General features: G+C 28.4%; 1 protein-coding gene across 2 annotated transcripts in view; it reads right to left on the bottom strand.

Moving 5' to 3' along the window:
• Window positions 1–6326, bottom strand: part of LOC106475122 (C-Jun-amino-terminal kinase-interacting protein 4-like) — a 30957-nt gene extending 24631 nt beyond the window's left edge. For both annotated transcript variants that reach the window (XM_013935820.2, XM_013935821.2), the window contains exons 1-2: window positions 6182–6326; window positions 4538–4693 (exon numbers count right to left, since the gene is read on the bottom strand). The gene's annotated coding sequence lies outside the window, so the exon portion shown is untranslated. The remainder of the gene's footprint in view (window positions 1–4537; window positions 4694–6181) is intronic.
• Window positions 6327–7412: the final 1086 nt, after the last annotated feature.

Below are 7412 nucleotides of genomic sequence, written 5' to 3'. Positions count from 1 at the left end.
ATATCTTTATAAGAGACAATATAAAGACTAACATTTATATCTTTATAAGAGACAATATAAAGACTAACAGTTATATCTTTATAAGCGACAATATAAAGACTAATATTTATATCTTTAGTAATAAATGAATTGCATTATTTTGTTCATTTAATCTCAATTTGAGTTGATTAATTAATAGACTTTTCTTTATTCTTAGCCCAAATTCATTAAAGCCCTGTACAAGATTTTAATGTTTTCTCTGTTTATATGACCTTTACAATCGTTTTGCATGTTTCTTAATATTTGAGATCTCAAACTAAAATAACTTAAATTACATTTAGGACACCTATACTGATATATCACATTTGATGTTTGATAAATTGATATTCAATCTTTATATCTTAAAATTGTTTAATTCAGCACACTGGCTTAGATGAGCTAAAAATAAAGGAAAGTCTACTAAATGATGTACTCAAGCCAAGTTTAAATGAACAGAACAGTGAAAATTTATTTATTACTAAAGTTGTAAGTATTAGCATTCTATTTTTATTAAACTTCCTAGCTGATCAGAAATAATGTATACTTGATGATTGACTAGGCCTATTCCAAAAGCTCATAAGTTAACATCTTACTTCTTTTATTGTCAAGTTCAATATGCTTGCCGTGGCTTATAATTTAAAAGGAAGGAGGTTTAAGTAGTTATGTGTATCTAAATTATTATGGAGGGAGCTTATCTTCTTATAATTTAAAGGTTTACTGACTGAGGGCTAAATATACTTATAATTTTTATTTTGAAAGTCTTAGTCATTTTTCTTTTATTTGCTAAAGTTGTGTTTTACTACAAATTTCATAAGTCAGCTTAGGGTCATGGTGTACTGGTATAAGTTATGAGTGTTTCAATCAAGTCAGGTCTGATTCCATTGATAAGGACAACCTAACAAAATTAGGCCAGGAAAGGCTTACTTCAAGCAGCTGGGTTTGGGCCTCAGCTACCCCAATTTATTTACATTTTGATATCCTTTTCTCTAGTCTTTCTTGTTTTTAATTGGTTAATTTTGTTAATTGTAGAATGGAAACAGACCATTTGGCATCCCTTACTCCTACTATAAAATTACAATTTCCAAATTATAACCCAGGGGATGCCATTTTTAGAAAATACTCATGGTTGGTATAAAAGCACAAAATATGGATAGTGTGCCTTTTTATATTAATGTTTATCAGAAGTCTTAGATTTCCAAAAAACAAGTCAATTGCCACCATAATTATAAATAGATATCATCATCACAGTGTCAGTATTTATGAAAAATTACAATAATAAGTAGGATCTATATATTTTTAAACAGTGCAAAAAAAAATCATCATACCCAAATTCTATGGCTGAAGAGAATATACACAATATAAGAGAAAAAATTATTAAATTTTGAAATAAAATGAAAAATCAAAATTGATAAATTAACAAAAAACAGACAATTTCAATAAAACTCATTACTGGAAAATCAAATTAGCCAAATACATGATAATCTTCTTGTTAATTGGATGACTATAGAAAATGATAAAAATTTTAAAAGGAAATACTTAAATTATCCAAATAAGGTAATTTTTAATTTATCTAGTTATGATTTAAATGATCCAGAAAAAAGTATCCTACCCCATAATCTAAACTTTCTTATACCAGCAACTGTTGCAGCAATTGTCTAACAAAATTATATGGAGAGAGAGAGAGTAATAAATAATTTAAAGTATAAGAATGCAAAACAGGGGTAAAGGTCTGGTATCTCTTAACTATCTCACAGTTGGGTTGGTCTATCCGAATGGCCTCATAACTATTTTCAGACTTTTAGTAAACACTACAAGTAATTTTTACATAAAAAGCAGATTTTTTAATGAAGTATTTTAACTAAAGATTTTGCCACGAGCATATATATATATATATATAGTCTTTTCTTTTTTTACTAATCCATGTGCAAAGTGATTTCCAGATTAAGATTAAAAATAATTTTCTTCACCTCAAAAATTTCAGATTTCATTTGCATAACCTCTAATTTTTCTAAATAAATTTCAGTCTTTTTTTCAGTAAAACTTTATATTTTATCTGTAATTTTCTCTACCCTAACTCTATAAATACTTGATAAATTTGACCAACCCACATAGCCACCAAAAAAAAATCAAAATAAAACTAAACTACCATTTTTCTTTCTAGAATGACTTCAAACTGTAACACAAAACTCCATTTGTTTATCTTAAATAGCCTTTATACTCATAACTGTATACATATATTTATATTTAAATTTATATTGTTTTGTTGTCCTTTGAACCATGTCATCTACTACTCGTGCCGTTACAAGTCGTAACTCACTTGGTGAACCTGCAGCTCATGTTACTTTATCGAATTACGTTACATATTAACAACTCGCAAGTATACCTCACAAAAAATGTTTAATTGTATTATTATTATTATTTATTTTACCTAATCTAACCTTTAACTGTCAACTGTCAATGGCACTTAACCCTACTCTTTTTTTTATTCTAATGATAGTACTGCACTTAATACTTTTATACTTTATTAAATAATGCCCTGAAGAACACAGAATAATAACATGCAAAAAACAGAATATGTCCCATAGCTCTGACAACTTTTTTTGGTTTTCTAACTGTGCGACAAGAGCCTTTAGAAATTCAGCTAAGTTTGTTAATGTGTTTTCTGTGGCAATAAAACTTGACTTGGAAGTGAAACTGACAATTCTCTGTACAGAAAACAATGTAATATAATATGTCATTTAACAGAGTAAAAACCTTGGCTTTCTATTGGTTATAAATACAATGATACTTAAAATCAGAAAGAATTATTGGAAGTTTCTGAAAGAGAGAATGTGAAAAGTGGGCATAGCAAGAAGTGCCTAATTTTCTATTTGATGGATCTGTAACCAAATAAGATTAAAGAATATAAAAATTATGCCTTGCCTCAGCGATGACAATATTAGAAGGAGCAAGTTACATTAAATTCCATACTTTTCTGAGGGATGGTAAATAAATTAGGGAAGAGGAAATGCCTGGAGAGAAAATGTCACAATTCTCATATTACAGGAAATTCAGGATTTTTTTAATACTGCCTTACAAAATTAAGAACTTAAGGCTTATAAACTATTAAAATATGGATAATTAGCTATATTTTTATGCTATATTTATTTGTATACCATGATAAGAAAGTAGTTTAATTAAAGTTTGAATGTAACTTTGTGATTTGTGTGCAAAAGGATGCTCATGGTGAAAAGGTTAATTAGTATAATACAAAAAAAAGAATATTTACTAACATGAAAACAGGAATTTTTAACTATAAAAAAGTGTATTAATGAAGACATAGTGATTGTAAGACAAGATATAATGAATAGTATGGTTCTTATTAATAAGAGACACTAGTCACTAGTATGTTTTACACAAAAAGAAAAATTATTTTAGGATATATACTAAGCAATAAAGTTGACAGCAAAGCAACTATTCTGTGATTTGTAGGTTAATATGGAAAGAGAGCTTGTTAATAATCAACCTAAATTTGAGCTACAAATTTGTTATCTCTCAGTTCAAGAGTAATTGTTTCAAAAAATTAGCTAACAAATTCAGGGAATATGATGCAATTAGCATCATAAATGCTATAATCAACAAAATTCCAACAACTAAAACCACAAATAGTGATTAATATATCTACAACAAGAGCAATCGGTTAGAGATTGCATGATCTTGCCCCACTGCTTCTTTATGAGATTTTCATTTATACTGGATAACATCAAATTCAACCTTTGAAAAGTCAGAAAATCCTTTTCAGATCCAGAATGTTCAATGATCCAGATCATTTTCTGTAGTGTGATGAAAAGTCTCAACCTTAATGTGCCCATGAAATTTGGTACAAGTCGAGTCACACTTTACAGAGTTATTAACCCAAAACTGCAAAAATGTCCTATCTCTCCATTATAAAAAAATGCTTCAAAATGATCCAGAATCTGGATCCAGACAAAATGTGGGGAGGACTGGCTCATATTGGCTTCCCATTTTGTGTAAAAAATTCATATACATTGGTCTATTAGTTTGAGATATTCATTCAGAAAAACAGACATACACACACAAAAAATCTTGATTCCAATACCCTCACCCCCATCTGTTAATTACCCTATAATATGTTAAAGCCAACTGAACAACGTGAAAGACAACAATATTGTATTAAACAATACAACTAACCTGAAAATAGCAATTAACACAGAAGAAGATACCACCATTAAAGACTGAATGAGTAATCATAGGAAGAAGCTGCCTCCATAAAAGACTGAATGAGTAATCATAGGAAGAAGCTGCCACCATAAAAGACTGGATGAGTAATTATAGGAAAAGGCTGCCACCATAAAAGACTGGATGAGTAATCATAGGAAGAAGCTGCCTCCATAAAAGACTGAATGAGTAATCATAGGAAGAAGTTGCCACCATAAAAGACTAAACAAGTATCATATAACCAAAAACATTTATAACAAATTCAGTATTAATATTGTTGTTTCAAAGTTTATTAGCTTACCTTTTACAGATCCTTCAGGTGAAGAAGACAAACTTGGAACACCTGTACACCTGTAAACAGCAAACTGTTGTTCTTCATGATCACTTAGTTTTTTGTCACTTTCCAATCCAAAACTTTTTAGTGACTCATCTACTGGGTAATCAGTTTCTTTAGCACCTAACACATGAGTGAAAGAAGTATAAGTATAGGATTAATTACCATTAAAACATTAAACATATTTAGTAAATGAAAATAGTTAAAATCACTACAGTACAATACAACTTTGGGTTAATATCTAAAAGTTAGGTCAATCAGAATTATAATCAAGAACATATTTAACAGCAGTTTAGACAGGGTGTTTATATTTTGACTAGATCTTCTGTCTATAATATTATGAAAGTTATATTGAAATATTTAAAGGGTTGAACCTTGCTCTAATATATCATCTGAGCAGCAAACATTCACTGGGTTTTTTCACAAGAACCATAACTAAACAGAAAAGAACCATAAATGGAAAAGTCACCTGACCTGGTATCCAAAAAACATGGTATTTTATTTCACAATAGTACTTGTTACACAACTTATTTTATTCACTTTTTATCTAAATACATCTACAATGTTAAAAATTTAAAGTTGACACATGTCCATCACATATAAGTGATGTGAAAATGTTAGTTGAACCAATATTGTGACTTTCAAGCATGTCTTTTCCATGACGTACAAGTGATGTGAAAATGTTAGTTGAACCAATATTGTGACTTTCAAGCATGTCCTTTCCATCACGTACAAGTGATGTAAAAATGTTAGTTGAACCAATATTGTGACTTTCAAGCATGTCTTTTCCATGACGTACAAGTGATGTGAAAATGTTAGTTGAATCAATATTGTGACTTTCAAGCATGTCCTTGACATCACGTACAAGTGATGTGAAAATGTTAGTTGAACCAATATTGTGACTTTCAAGCATGTCTTTTCCATGACGTACAAGTGATGTGAAAATGTTAGTTGAATCAATATTGTGACTTTCAAGCATGTCCTTTGTATCAAGTGTGAAAACATTGTTTGAAATAGTATGTGTAACTTTTAAGTATAACTTTGCATCAAATACAAGTGGTGTAAAAGTGTTAGTTGAATCAGTATATGTGACTTTCAAGCATGTCCTCAGTATCAAATATCAAAATGTTAGTTGCATTAGAATGTCTGGATACATAATTTCTATTCCCATACATCCATATGTTAAAAATAGACAAAAATACATAAATTTCACATATAAAGCAACAGTAATCTTTTACTTTTAAAAAAATATTTATTATGTGCTTTATTCAGAAAATGAATTATTGTTTTTGAGAGAATCAATTGCACTATTAATTAATTAAACTTTAATATTTTTTTAAAGAAACATTTTACAAACTGTAATACACATCATCACCAAAAGAACAATAATGAAACTTCCGAATAACAAGGAAAAGCATTCAGATATTGAATAATGTTTGTACTGTGTGCCTTACATGATTACACATTATATTAACAAGTGGTTTTATTACAACATACTGACATATTTTTAAAGAATAACATTTTTTGGTTCATTTGTTTTAATTGCAAATAAAATCATAAACCTTTCTCAACAGAAAGTTTGAATTAAACCAGCTAGAGCATGCAACATACCTGGAACACTAGCTATACACAGAAGATGGGCATTAAAGTAATTAGTGCTAACAACCCAGCTAGCATCTTGGATTCATTCCATGTCTAGCAAAGTTACCTAGTGTGTGAAGAGCTACCAATCCATATAAAAGACGACAGTTTCTTGTCCAATGCTTCTGAAGAGTTCTGAATAAGAAGGAAAAAATCATGGAAATGAAAAATATAAAATGAAAATAATTTTATCTAAAAACTACAATATATATCAGAAAAACTACATTTTCATTTATCTAAAAACTACAATACATATCAGAAAAGCTACATTTTCATTTATCTTATCATTCAGATCCAAGTATACACAACTATTAAAAATACTATATATTAAAATTTAAACCATTCAGAACTAAAAATACCCATCTACAAAAATGATAAATCTTTCAGAAACAAGTAAACATATGTCAAGTACCTAATAAAAATGTTAAAACACACTTATAACCATTTTAGTAGATTGGTCTACTTGATTAAAAATATGTTTTAACATTTTAGTAGATTGGTCTACTTGATTAAAAATATGTTTTAACATTTTAGTAGATTGGTCTACTTTGTTTTAACATTTTATTAGATTGGTCTACTTGGTTATCAGCATGTTTTAACATTTTAGTAGATGGTCTACTTGGTAATCAGCATGTTTTAACGTTTTATTAGATTGTTCTACTTGGTTATAAACATGTTTTAAGATATTAGTAGATTGGTATACTTGGTTATAAACATGTTTTAACATTTTAGTAGATTGATTACTTGATTATAAATATGTTTTAACTGTTTATAACCAAGTAGACCAATCTACTAAAATGTTAAAACATGTTTATAATCAAGTAGACCAATCTACTAAAATGTTAAAACATTTATAATCAAGTAATCAACCTACTAAAATGTTAGACCAATCTACTAATATCTTAAAACATGTTTATAACCAAGTAGACCAATCTACTAAAATGTTAAAACATGTTTATAATCAAGTAGACCAATCTACTAAAATGTTAAAACATTTATAATCAAGTAATCAACCTACTAAAATGTTAGACCAATCTACTAATATCTTAAAACATGTTTATAACCAAGTAGACCAATCTACTAAAATGTTAAAACATGTTTATAATCAAGTAGACCAATCTACTAAAATGTTGAAACATATTTATAATCAAGTAGACCAATCTACTAAAATGTTAAAACATTTATAATCAAGTAATCAACC

Source organism: Limulus polyphemus, unplaced genomic scaffold, assembly GCF_000517525.1.
Source record: "Limulus polyphemus unplaced genomic scaffold, Limulus_polyphemus-2.1.2 Scaffold8115, whole genome shotgun sequence".
NCBI lineage: Eukaryota > Metazoa > Arthropoda > Merostomata > Xiphosura > Limulidae > Limulus > Limulus polyphemus.
The sequence above is the reverse complement of the archived record's forward strand: the minus strand, read 5'-3'. Positions and strand labels throughout refer to the sequence as shown.